The sequence below is a fragment of the Stegostoma tigrinum genome, chromosome 33 (genome assembly GCF_030684315.1).
Source record: "Stegostoma tigrinum isolate sSteTig4 chromosome 33, sSteTig4.hap1, whole genome shotgun sequence".
Classification (NCBI taxonomy): domain Eukaryota; kingdom Metazoa; phylum Chordata; class Chondrichthyes; order Orectolobiformes; family Stegostomatidae; genus Stegostoma; species Stegostoma tigrinum.
The window spans coordinates 21,055,195-21,069,017 of record NC_081386.1 but is presented as its reverse complement, the minus strand read 5'-3'; the positions used below and the strand labels follow the sequence as shown (position 1 = coordinate 21,069,017).

The 13,823-nt window shown below is 43.5% G+C and overlaps 1 protein-coding gene across 3 annotated transcripts in view; it reads left to right on the top strand.

The window, feature by feature from the left end:
- The first annotated feature begins 4,217 nt into the window (after window positions 1-4,217).
- Window positions 4,218-13,823, top strand: part of LOC125467186 (aromatase) — a 41,991-nt gene continuing 32,385 nt past the window's right edge. Inside the window, exon 1 of one of the 3 annotated variants that reach the window (XM_048562669.2) lies at window positions 4,218-4,510. The gene's annotated coding sequence lies outside the window, so the exon portion shown is untranslated. Of the gene's footprint in view, window positions 4,511-8,174; window positions 8,274-12,524; window positions 12,597-13,823 lie in introns of those variants that run through there. The other 2 variants (XM_059639179.1, XM_059639178.1) reach the window with 2 other exon arrangements.

The following is a 13,823-nucleotide window of genomic DNA, read 5'->3' as shown; positions in this document are numbered from 1 at the left end:
ATTCAGCCCAGTGCCTTCAATTTTGATCTATTATTGTAAATGTTTTGGAAAATGAGTTCTTCAGTCTAACATGTACCAACAATATCTGACAATACAGGGACTCAGATGAACATGACGTGATATTGGATACAACTCAGATGCATTATTCCACTTGACTGACACTCAGTGCTCTTTATACTTAAACCAGCAAGTACTGAAACTGCATCAAATCAGGATCAAAAATAGAATAACCAAATCTAGTCTGGTCTACAAAATCGTGAGGGGTACAGACAGGGTGGATAGCAAGAAGCTTTTTCCCAGAGTGGGGGACTCAATTACTAGGGGTCATGAGTTCAAAGTGAGAGGAGGAAAGTTCAAGGGAGATATGCATGGAAAGTTCTTTACACAAAGGGTGGTGGGTGCTTGGAACGCGTTGCCAGCGGAGGCGGTACACGCGGACACATCAGCGTCTTTTAAGATATACTTGGACAGGTACATGGATGGGCAGGGACCAAATGGACACAGACCCTTAGAAAATAGATGACAGGTTAGACAGAGGATCTCGATTGGCGCAGGCTTGGAGGGTCGAAGGGCCTGTTCCTGTGCTGTAATTTTCTTTGTTCTTTTCTTTGTTCAAATCAAGATTAACCTTTCACAAAACTTGCAAAGTCATGGTGGAGATCTGTATTTTCCAAGACATGCTGGCAGAGACTATCGTAAGGCAAACTGTGGAAATTGTATGAAGCAGAGAACATTTTATTTAGATTCTTATATTCTCATGAACTTGTGGAGTGCAAGGCTTTCCTAGGGAAGGGAAAACAAGCTTTAATAATTGTAATACCCTTCTTTGTTCTTGCTTGTTATTTTCTAAAATAGGTCATCTATATGCATTGAGAATGCATCTGCATTGACCCAGTTTTATCATCAGTGCAGAGACCGTGTGGTTTGTTGGAAGCTTTATTCAAAAATAAACACATCAAACTTTTCTTTTAAAGCTACAGTCGGGTTTAAAGAATTCATGCCAGGGTGTCTCATGTGCCTGAACTACTAAAAAACACCTGGAATGCTATAAATATCATTGCAGTTTGCAAAGTAACAGTTTCTATCTGGAAACATACAGCAGAGGTGAAAATAAAAAGAATATTTTAAGCATGACAGATGAATTTTAATGTGTGTGTAAACATTTCAAAGACAAGAGAAGACTTGGGTATTACAGTAAGCCCAATTTTAACCAAGCTAATGATTGCAATCTTGTCTTCACGTGGGATCTGGTAGATGATGAACTGTAAAGATTGAAAGTCAGGGAAACATATGGGATTATGAAACAAAGAACTGCAGATGCTGAAGATCTGAAACAAAAACAGAAATTGCTAGAGAAACTCAGTAGGCCTGAAGAAGGGTCACCAGACTCGAAACATTGATTCTGTTTCTCCCTTCATAGATGCTGCCAGACTTGCTGAGCTTCTCCAGCAATTTCTGTAAAAAAGTTGAGATTTGCAGCCTAGGAGGAATATATGACAAATTGGTGTACAGTTCAAGAAAGCAAGAGAGCAGGGGACCAATTGATCATTATTTTAAAGGATTGAGGAACCACCTTGATGACACTTGATAAACTCAGACCTCAGTCACAGACTCAACATGTTTGAGTCATGCCTCTGGAGCAGAATTTGAAGTTTGAGAGACACTGCTAGTTCCTGTCTGTGCAGAGTGAGCTGGACAGTGTGGTGCCAGGCAGCATACACCTGAAGAGGTTGGTTGCAACATTTCAAAAGGTTAATGGGCCAAGGCGACACATCATAATAAAATTGGTCAATGATGATTGTGAAGGGCACAATTTTCTTATTCACACCTGAAACAGTAAGGGACAGGGACCAAAAACTAAAAGGCTGCTCAGCCAGTGGGACTTTTCACAAGCTTGGTCTCAAGTAAAAGTTGGTCCCTGCATTGTAGGGAGTTGCTGCAGACTGCTTTCTACTGGAGTTTTCTACTGAATGCAGGGAGACAGAGGGCTTTCCGATGTTGCACTGGAAGGACTAAAGTGTCACTTGTTATGTAGCATGAGGAGGTCATACAGACAGAGTTGGAAGAAGGGTGATCTACTATGAAGGGGAAGTCAGAGGGTCCTCCTAAATCTGTCCTAGCCTGTGGGGTTCTCTAGAACTCTGGGGGTGTGATGCACCCACCACAAGATCCATATTATAACAATCTAGCCACTATCTCCTTTGGTCTGGAGGCTATTCCAGGAGGGAGAGGAAGTGGATATTGAAGTGTTGTGAGGCTTTAAGTAGAAGGAACTTCCCTCAAAATGGCTCCACTATTCCTTCATTTGCTTTCCATGCTCCTCATCACGAAGTCCTAATTGGTCAACAACAGGTAATAAAGACCAACATTAAAAAGCTTCTGCATATAAAGCAGAATCAATCAGAGCAAGGAGATCCCTGTCCTTCCTGCTTTGTGCCTTTCCTTGTCTGACCTAGTGCTCCTACACTGTGGTTACAATATGGCTGTGGAAACCTGCTACCATTCCATCAGGGAAGATGGTCAAATGCCTTGAAGAATGCCCTGGAGCAACTCTGGGCTGTGAAGAACTGGCTTTGGAATGCAACGCTTCATCATGACAGCCAGGCAACTGGGTTGGCCAGCAGGAGAGGCCTCAGCAAAGCCGTGGGTGGAAGGGATAGCAGTTGGAACATGACTGCAGTCATGCTGATGGAGGGAAACAGGCTGGTGCCCCACAAAGTTGTTGGCATTCTCGTAGGCAGGGCATTTCAACATTCCCTGAAATTCACTGGAATGCCAATGGCTGTGAAATTCTGACAGTGCTTTGTCCAGGCACCCCCACTGGATCCTGCCTCTACCTTGGCACCAACAATCTGGGACCTCATGGCATCTGCCTGAGCTTCTACTGAGCCCACAATCCACGAGATAGGCTGTACCCATGCTGTAGTAGTTGAGATAAGGCCCTGAGACACTCTGTCATGCAGTAATCTAACTGCACTGCCATGGAGTTGCCCACATTTCCCTGGTGAGAAGGATTGACTCCGAGCTCTGTATGATGCCCTGTGCCTCAGTGGAACCAGGCTCCTCATTCCTCCTATGTGTGAGTTGAAGCTATAGGCAGGCCATTGTGGCCTGCAGGTTCATCAGCATTTTGCCACGATCCACCTCAACAAGTGTAAAAATAGACTTTGGGGGAGAAGCCTCTGAGATAAACTGGGACTCTCGCCTCGGTTGTCACATCAGGGAGGCTCGACGAGGAGGTTGGAAGTTGAGTAGCTTCTGGCACAATGACGTCTACTGCAAAATCCTCATGCATATGGTGTAAGCAGAGACAGTTGAAGTAAGACTGACTTCTGACCTAAGTATATCCAAACAGACAAATCTGTATAAAACAAGTAGGCCGTCAGCAAGTGATGTGCAGCAGAACTGGTCTGCAATCTCCATCTCTGGGAAGTATGTGCAAGAAATGATCAATCCCCCGGTCTGTTTGCAGCCCATACATGTCCTCCGATATTAAAACGGTCCCTAATGTTCATGTGATTCCACTACTTGAGCCTGCAGCTGTCAGTATTAGGTAGCGTGCTATTGCTTCTTCCTCCTCTTTCCGACCCTCCTATGCGATGCCACAAAGGTTGAGCAGCCAGAAGTTCTTGGATACTTGAAGGTGAAATGAGGGGGTGAGGGAAGGGGCGGCAAGAAGGCAGAGTTCCGCAGTCACACCAGTGTTAGTTTCCATTTTGCAGCACATTTTAGGGTCCTGAATGAAGCGATGGTTCCTACTACAGGTGCTGTTTGAATTAAACAGTGTTCCTGCACCTAGGGACGCAGTAGCACAAATTCGGCCTAATGTGATGTTTTTGAAACATAACACAAATTATAGGACAAGGAATCACAGAGCGAACCATGACTGACAAAGCAAGAACACTTGGGAGTGAGAAACTGGCAGCATTTCAAGTACAAGAGAGAAAAACACAAGCAAGTCCAAACTGGAGATTGGAGAATGAAATGGAAATCTGAGATGCCAGATTGTGTAATGCTGAAGTCTCTTGTTTTCATTTTACACAGTGTAATTGTTAGGCACTTGCTTTTTGCACACAATCTGAGTAGTAACCATGGTAATCGTTGCAAACTAATTTCATTTGGGAATTGGGAGTTAAAATCACTGAGATCCAAGCTTGTGTAAATAATCAAAAAATCAAAAAGTAATCAGAACCATTCTTACCTAATTACCAGTCCGAGAAAGCCAGAGAGCTGCTCTTATTGACTCGTGTTGCTGTTCCATTTTGTTGAAATAACTTTGGAATGATTTCAGCAGTGTAGGCATCTCGAAACAGAACCCCCGTAAACACTGACTGTTTTCACAGTATTTGCATTCCCTTCGGAGTATTGGCTGTGAGTTCGAGTGTTATGGGTTCAGCAAGATCCAAAGCTGACTCTCCAGTGCTGTCAGATGTGCTGCCTTTTGGGTCAGACATTGAACTGAAGCTTTGCCTATTGTCTGGCCAATGAGAAAGACCCCATCTTGAAAGAGGTGAGCTATTCCTCAATCAGCATTCGATAAACAGCTGATGTGACCATGTTACTATGGCTGCTTGTGGGACATTACTGCATGCAATTGGATGCTACATTTCCTCCCATATAGCTGTTTAAGTCATGTCAGTGTGAAAGTGATTTCCATTTTTTTTTGCTTTTCTTTCCTACTTTACATTTTGACATGTTTGTAACTGGGTCTTTGCATTTAGCAGTCAGTTCTGAGGCTCATAAATTTGAGTAATCGCAAATTAGAAAATATAGGAAACTAAATAAAGGTGTTATTGTCCTCGTGGACCTTGGGGCTGCTCTATCACTACAGAGAGACATGACTGGTAGTGGTTTAACGTGAGGGTCACCAAGCTTCAGGTGAGGAGAGAGGTTAAAGAGAGTCCTTCATGGGTGACCTCAGCTAGTCTAGAGCTGCAATGTAAAGGTACAACTCCCCAGAACTACCAGATACCTAAAGAAAATTAGCATGTACCTTTGACTAAATTATCTTTGACTGAATCCTGGTCTCCCTCAAACTGCCAAAGAAAATGATATCACTGTAAATGAACACTTGCAGTATACTCTGCATAAACTTGTTTTAACCTCCTTTGATAAATTCAATGGCATCCTTTTCTTGTAAGGACCGAAATATGAATCAGTAATGCATAAAATATTTGAGACTTCAAACTGTTCTCCAATCCCAGGGCCACAAAGTTCATCTTATATGATTGTTGTCAATTTCTGACCTGACTTGCTTTGTTACTGTGCAAGCCCAATGCTTCAGAATTCTAGGATATTTCTGGGAAGTCAAAGATAACCATAAACCTCCCCACACTCAGGGCAACAATATCCGCATGCTCTTTGTTTCCCTCTCCACCATATGTGTAATAACAAATTTAATCTTTCATGGATTTCCTTATCTCAAAGACTGAGTCTGTCCGTGGAGCTCTTTCTCCTTCCAACATCTTTAGATCTCCAGGTAGGCTAGCTCTCACTACAACTATGGCCTACCATCAGCTTATGCACATCTCCAATGCAAACCCTCTCTCATTGCCCATTTTCTTCATGAGTCATACACCCTTCTGCCTCTACCCAGGATTCTTGATCACTCAACTACCCACTAAGGCCAATGGAAGCTAACACAATGGGCAGAGTCTTGTTGAGATGTCAGGGGTCTTACCTTTGGCAAGGGACCTGGCCAGAGATCCATGCTTCCATTTATGGAGAAGCCCAGCAAATCACAAACCAAATCAAGCAGTGGTGAGGGACCTGGGATGCAGAGGTCTTGCCTCCTAAGGTCTTGTCAATCAATCCAAGGCTGGCAGCTCCAGTGCTCCACAGAGGCCCATTGAGGAGATCACAGCTAATCCAGGTAGACCACCCACTGGAGTCTCAGAATTGTGTAGTGGCCCGGGGACATGTGTAAGGAATGTGGGGTGAGAGAGGGGGCAAGGGTATGTTGGTAGCAAGAGCAAGGGTGGGTCTCAGCTAAGTATGTTCATTTGCTCAATCCAGCATTGAGTGCCTTCGATCAAGGGAACTCCCCGCACCATCCCACTACCGCTAGAAGGGGATATGGTCTTAGCTGCTCTGCGTGCAGCTTGGACACTGAGCTGCCTGTAGCTGAGTTAACCCTATCAAAGGCTGATTGGCAGTAGGTCATGAAGTTTGATCATTCTGTCCAGAATGAAGTCTAGGCAGAGATGGGAAGGGCTAGGGTTTAAGCATGCCACCATCCCTTTTTACTAAATGTCCTTCCAGCCTCCAAGCTCATCACTGCTCAGAGCTAATGATGATTCTACCCAGTGGCTCCCTGTCCTCAGCCATCATTTCAAAATTGTTATTGATGAACTCATCTGCATTCCCCTACTGTAAATCCACCCGTAAACTTACTTTGCATTTTTGTTTTTGGGCTGCACAAGCTATCGTATCTAAGATAATGTTTCATTTTAAATTGATTCATCAAATACAGCTTTCCAGAACCGAACAATCAACTCGAAATGTCATGGGTTTATGGTAATTATTTAACCAAGCAGCATGCAACGGGAATAGTCCCCAGTAATGGGCGGCAATGTTTGTATCTCTCCATAAGTGCATGTGGTCCAAAAAAAAAGTCCTTTAAAGCATCACCACATCTGATCTCATCACCATGGCTCTACCTCATTCAAATCCTGACAATCCTTTCTGCACCCTCCTTGTTAAACTCAGGAAGTTTGGGCCAGAGTCGGAAGAACATAAACTTCTCTTCAGCATTTAATTTGGCTAATGACACCACTAGCTTGCGTGTATCTTTTCCAATGCCCACTTCCAGGGGATGGTTCTGGAATAGATCAATTCCTCTGAGTCTAGAGTTGTACCAGCACATATTCAGCAATTGTTTCTCTTCATGCCGACACCATCAACTCTGAAATTGTACGAGCATTTAATCAGCACTTTTTCTTATGCAGGATCCTCCCTTCTGTGACATCGTATCAGTGGACAATGTCATCCTATCCAAATGTGAGGCTGGATGAACACAGCAGGCCAAGTAACATCTCAGGAGCACAAAAGCTGACGTTTCAGGCCTAGACCCTTCATCAGAGAGGGGGATGGGGTGAGGGCTCTGGAATAAATAGGGAGAGAGGGGGAGGTGGACCGAAGATGGAGAGTAAAGAAGGTAGGTGGAGAGAGTATAGGTGGGGAGGTAGGGAGGGGATAGGTCAGTCCAGGGAAGACGGACAGGTCAAGGAGGTGGCATGAGGTTAGTAGGTAGATGGGGGTGCGGCTTGGGGTGGGAGGAAGGGATGGGTGAGAGGAAGAACAGGTTAGGGAGGCAGAGACAGGTTGGACTGGTTTTGGGATGCAGTGGGTGGGGGGGAAGAGCTGGGCTGGTTGCGTGGTGCAGTGGGGGGAGGGGACGAACTGGGCTGGTTTAGGGGTGTAGTTGGGGAAGGGGAGATTTTGAAACTGGTGAAGTCCACATTGATACCATTAGGCTGCAGGGTTCCCAGGCGGAATATGAGTTGCTGTTCCTGCAACCTTCGGGTGGCATCATTGTGGCACTGCAGGAGGCCCATGATGGACATATCATCTAAAGAATGGGAGGGGGAGTGGAAATGGTTTGCAACTGGGAGGTGCAGTTGTTTGTTGCGAACTGAGCAGAGGTGTTCTGCAAAGCGGTCTCCAAGCCTCCGCTTGGTTTCCCCAATGTAGAGGAAGCCACACCGGGTACAGTGGATGCAGTATACCACATTGGCAGATGTGCAGATGAACCTCTGCTTAATGTGGAATGTCATCTTGGGCCCTGGGATAGGGGTGAGGGAGGAGGTGTGGGGGCAAGTGTAGCATTTCCTGCGGTTGCAGGGGAAGGTGCCGGGTGTGGTGGGGTTGGAGGGCAGTGTGGAGCGAACAAGGGAGTCACGGAGAGAGTGGTCTCTCCGGAAAGCAGACAGGGGTGGCATGCCACCTCCTTGACCAGTCCGTCTTCCCTGGACTGACCTATCCCCTCCCTAACTCCCCACTATACTCTCTCAACCTATCTTCTTTACTCTCCATCGTCGGTCCGCCTCCCCCTCTCTCCCTATTTATTCCAGAGCCCTCACCCCATCCCCCTCTCTGATGAAGGGTCTAGGCCCGAAACGTCAGCTTTTGTGCTCCTGAGATGTTGCTTGGCCTGCTGTGTTCATCCAGCCTCACATTTTATTATCTTGGAATTCTCCAGCATCTGCAGTTCCCATTATCTCTCATCCTATCCAAAATGAGTTTCCTTGGTTTAGGTTTATGATGCTATAAAGGTACGAATAGTGAGTTGGCTGTGCATTATTAACTTCATTGAAACGCATGACAGTAATAGTTAATATTTAAGGAACAAATGCACACATTGCAGCAGTAACACAACAGGAAAGGTGGCCCAATCATGGTTAACAAAAAAGAAATTTACAACTAGCATGAGATCCACAGAAGAATCAAATAGAGTCATTCAAAAAAGTAGCAAACCTCAGGACTGGGAGCAATTCAGAATTCAGCTAAGAAGGACCAAGAGGTTGATTAAGGGGGAAAAAAAGAGATTATGAGACTAAACTTGCAAGGAACATAAAAGCAAAATGTAAGGACTTCTATAAGAAAGGCGAGAGGAGAGAGATTTTAAAAAGATATGAGTGCTAAATATTTTAGACAGAGGGTGGTTCGCATGTGGAATGAACTTCCTGAGGAAGTGCTGAATGTGGGTATAATTGCAGCATTTAAAAGGCATTTGGATAAGTACATGAATAAGAAAAGTTTGGAGGGATATGGACCTGGAGGAGGCAGCTGGGACTGGTTTAGTTTGGAATTTTGTTCTGCATGGACTGGTTGGACTGAAGGTTCTGTTTCTCTGCTGCATAACCCTATGACTCTAAGTAAGTGAAAAGCGAAAGTAAAGTGTAGACAAATGTAGACTATGCTACGGTCTGAAATGAACGAATTAATAATGCAGAAAATTAAAATGGCAGATGAATTAAACAGCTACTTTTGCTCTGTCTTCACCAAACAAGATACAAATACATTTCTGGAAGTGCTGAGGAAGTAATGGCCTTTTGGGAAAGAGGAATTGAATTAATATTATTTTTAAAAAATGCTGGAGAAATGAGTGGAACTGAAAGTTGATAAATTCCCACAACCCCAGGCCCTGATAATACATGTGCCAGTGTAGTAAAGGAGGTGGTGATGATTTGGTTGTTGGCTTTTAAAATTCTGTAGAGATTGGTTGGTAGTGTTACCGACATGGATTGAGGATTGGCTCACAGAAAGAAAACAACGAATGGGAATAATATCAGAGTGGAGGGCAGTGACAATTGGGGTGCTGCAGGGATCAGTGCTTGGGCCCCAGTGATTCACAATCCATGTCAATAATTGGATGAGGACTGTATTATTTCCAAGTTTGCTGATGACACAAAATAGACGTGTGAACGGTGATGAGGACCTAAAGAAGTTTCAGGGTGAGTCAGTGGTCAAATACATGGTAGATACAGCATAACTTGGATAAGTGTGAAGTTAGAGAAACAGAATGGTGGAGGGTATTTAAATTGTGATAGATTACGAAATGTTGAGGTACAAAGTGACCTTGGAGCCCTGCATGCTGATCACTAAAAGCAAGCCCACAGACGCAGCTAACAATTACAAATGCAAATGGTATGTTGACCTTTATTGCAAGAGGGTTGAGTATAGGAGGAAGGAAGGCTACTGCGGTTATATAGGGCTTTGGTGAGACCATATTTGAGTATTGTGTGCAGTGTTTGTCTCCTTACCTAAGAAAAGATGTACTAGCCATTGAGGGAGTGCTGCCGCAATTTACCAGTCTGACTCCTGAGGTGGCATATTTGTCCTATAAGAAGAGATTGGGTAGATTGGGCCTAGAGTTAAAAAAAAATGAGAGGGGATCTAATTGAAATGCATCAAATTCTAACAGTGCTATGCAGACTAATTGCAGGGAGCATGGTTCACCTGGCCAGGGGCCCAGAACAAGGGATCATGGTTTTAAGATACACAATAGGCCATTTCAGACACTGATGAGGAGCAATTTTGTCACTCAGAGAGTGGTAAACCTATAGAATTCTCTGTCACAAAGAGACAAAGAGACAAAGTCACTGAAAATGTTTAAGAAAGAAATATTGCAAACTTTGTTTCAACTGGAATCTTACGAACTGGCACCCTCAATAAAGCAGGAAAATACCTACCTTAAGTACCATGAAGTTTACGTATTATTCTGTCCAGTTATGATAATTTTTCTAATTATTTACCTAAATGTAAATATACTTGTTGTTCAATCAAACAGCTGCACAAAATATCAACAGTTGATTCAATTTTGAGTCAATTTCTCCCCAAACACCACCACGTCTGGGCAACCAGTTGAGGGTGTGAGTGAGAAGGCTCTCTGCCAGTAAGTGTTATTTAAGACAAAGTTGCATTATTATTTAAGTGATTTATGTTGTAAATAAGGTTCCCCACAGTAGGCTATTGTACAAAATGCGGAGGAGTGGAATTGTGGGAGATATAGCAGTTTGGATCGGAAATTTGCTTGCTGAAAGAAGACAGAGGGTGGTAGCTGATGGGAAATGTTCATCCTGGAGACCAGTTACTAGTGGTGTACCACAAGGGTCGGTGTTGGGTCCACTGCTGTTTGTCATTTTTATAAATGACCTGGATGAGGGCGTAGAAGGATGGGTTAGTAAATTTGCAGACGACACTAGTGTCGGTGGAGTTGTGGATAGTGACGAAGGATGCTGTAGGTTGCAGAGAGACATAGACAAGCTGCAGAGCTGGGCTGAGAGGTGGCAAATGGAGTTTAATGCAGACAAGTGTGAGGTGATGCACTTTGGTAGGAGTAACCAGAAGGCAAAGTACTGGGCTAATGGTAAGATTCTTAGTAGTGTAGATGAGCAGAGAGATCTCTGTGTCCATGTACACAGATCCTTGAAAGTTGCCACCCAGGTTGACAGGGCTGTTAAGAAGCCATGCAGTGTTTTAGCTTTTATTAATAAAGGGATCGAGTTCCGGAACCAAGAGGTTATGCTGCAGCTGTACAAATCTCTGGTGCGGCCGCACTTGGAGTATTGCGTACAGTTCTGGTCACTGCATTATCAGAAGGATGTGGAAGCTTTGGAAAGGGTGCAGAGGAGATTTACTACGATGTTGCCTGGTATGGAGGGAAGGTCTTACAAGTAAAGGCTGAGGGACTTGAGGCTGTTTTCATTAGAGAGAAAAAGGTTGAGAGGTGACTTCATTGAAACATATAAAATAGGGTGGATAGGGAGAGCCTTTTTCCTAGGATGGTGACGGCGAGCACGAGGGGGCATAGCTTTAAACTGAGGGGTGAAAGATATAGGACAGATGTCAGAGGTGGTTTCTTTACTCCGAGAGTGGTAAGGGAATGGAACGCTTTGCCTGCAACGGTAGTAGATTTGCCAACTTTAGGTACATTTAAGTCGTCATTGGATAAGCATATGAATGTACATGGAATAGTGTAGGTTAGATGGGCTTCAGATTGGTATGACAGGTCGGCACAACATCGAGGGCCGAAGGGCCTGTACTGTGCTGTAATGTTCTACGTTCTATGTTCTATGTTCTAAATAAAGAATAACCATGATGTGTATACCCTCTGCATTATACTCCTATTACTTACTACATGTTTTGACATTGATTTTGTGGTCCTCTTGATCAGCCGGAATATCTGATCAATCATCACATACCTGGTTCCATAGTGCCGGATAGTAAAATGCTTGCTGCAGATATACTTCTCGAACCTGAAGGAGTCAAGGAGTATGGGTGGAGAACAAGGCTATGGTGTTGAGATAAAGGATCATGATCATGTTGAATGGTGTAACAGGTCTGATAAGCAAATGGCCTACTTCTGCTCCTATTTTTTCTATGTTCCTATGTCAGCTTTGATGATGTATCCTAATGATTATCTCTCCATTGCCTCTCTTGAAATCCCACAATGCCTCTGTGCTATCGCACAATCTGCCTGGCATCAAATCATCCATCATTCACAAGTTCCTTCACTGGAAGGAAGGAAACTGATTTACGAGTTTTGGTCCCTTGCAACATTCTCTAACCCCTTTCTTTGGATGAACCAATCTGTGCATAACCTCTTTGTCCTGTACAACCCAAAGCCAAGCTCCATGTCCATCCATAGCTAAAGAGCCTCTGTTTCTACCAATGCAACATCATTCATCTCTATCTCCACCTCTACCTCCCTATCACTCATACTTTGATCTGTGCTCTTATTGATTATTCCTGTATTCAATGGCCTCTCATCCTTCACCTTTCACAAACTTCAACAGGTACGATGTGTCACAACTGATTAATTATCCACATTGAAGTAGCTAATTCATTCATTCTTGTTTATCTACATTATCTACTTTCTCTGTTTTTGTTGTTCCTCCAACTTGCATGGAACTTGGTTGAAAAACTGTAAGAAGGTTTCAAGCCACACACCATCCTCGCTTGGAACTAAATGGTCATTCCTGCATTGTCGCTGGGTCAAAATCCTGTAAGTCCTTCTCCAACAGCATTGTGGGTGTACCCACACAACATAGACTACAGTGGTTCAAGAAAGCCACCTTCTCCAGCTCGGTTCGGTGAGTAATTCATGCTGGCTGTAGAAGCAGTGCTCAAGTTTCAATGTCCTGAAAGAATGGAGACCATTCAATGTTGCTATTTGGATGGTAAATAAAAACGACATTTGGACAGAGCCTGTCGACTTGTCCACCAGATCACCAGCTAGACACAAAGCTAGTCTAAATGAGGTCTAACTATCAGGGTGTTTTGTATTTTACTTTGGATTGAGTTAACAATGCACTCTAAAACTCAACTTCATGTTGTTATAATCCCAACGATGTCATTATGAGCAATGAGTGTTACGCTAAGACTATTTCCTGTCGACAAATGTCAAGTCAGGGCTCTTAATATTTAAACACCTATCCAAAGATGGGAGTTATATGGATTTGCCACCCTGTTTGCACATCTTGGGAGAATCCTACAAGGACAACCAGCCTAATGTGATTTCAGGTTCCGATTCTTTCTTGAACTATATCTGTATCTATTTTACAACTTTACTGCATCATATCAATGGTACTAATGATGCACAAATAGTCTGTTAATGGTAATTGACATATTATCTGAAGTGACTATACTGCTATTTAACTGGTGCCAACCATCATGATGTATAATAACAAAATATGACAGAAAAAGTATGATTGAGCAGTATTGAATGAAGCAAGAAGACTTTTAACATTTTACAGAGAGCTCTTAATATGATTTATGCTGTAATTCTGTGATAATTTCCATGTGAGCATGAGATGGCCTCAATGGCATGCCCCTCCATTACCCCAACTCCTTGTGAAAAACATACAAGGCAGGGGCATTTAATATCCAGCCCCAAGAGCTGTAGGGAATGAGATTGATGGAAGAAGAGGGATGTTGTTAGGTTTTAGGTCAAGCTGTTCTGTGCAGAGATGCAGAAAGGCAATTTTGAGTGAAGGAATTTGCAAAGATGTTTGATTACATTCTGCCCACACTAAGGAGCAAGTGTGTTTTGGTTACTCCTGCAAAGTAAGTGATTAGTGTCAGTGAATAAATGAAGAGGCAGCAACATGAGCATAAATACAACAGTTCTATCTAATTCTAAGTACAAACAAGAACAGCAGCTGCTCGAATTATCTCCATCTGTCTCTCTGATCAGCTTGCAGGCCTCCACTACCACGCATTTAAGGTGAAGGCAAAAGGTACTTTGAAGCTTCTAAAGTTTACATTGTACCTGACATTAGGCCATTGGAAAGATAGCAAGTGGCTCATTGAAGCTGAAT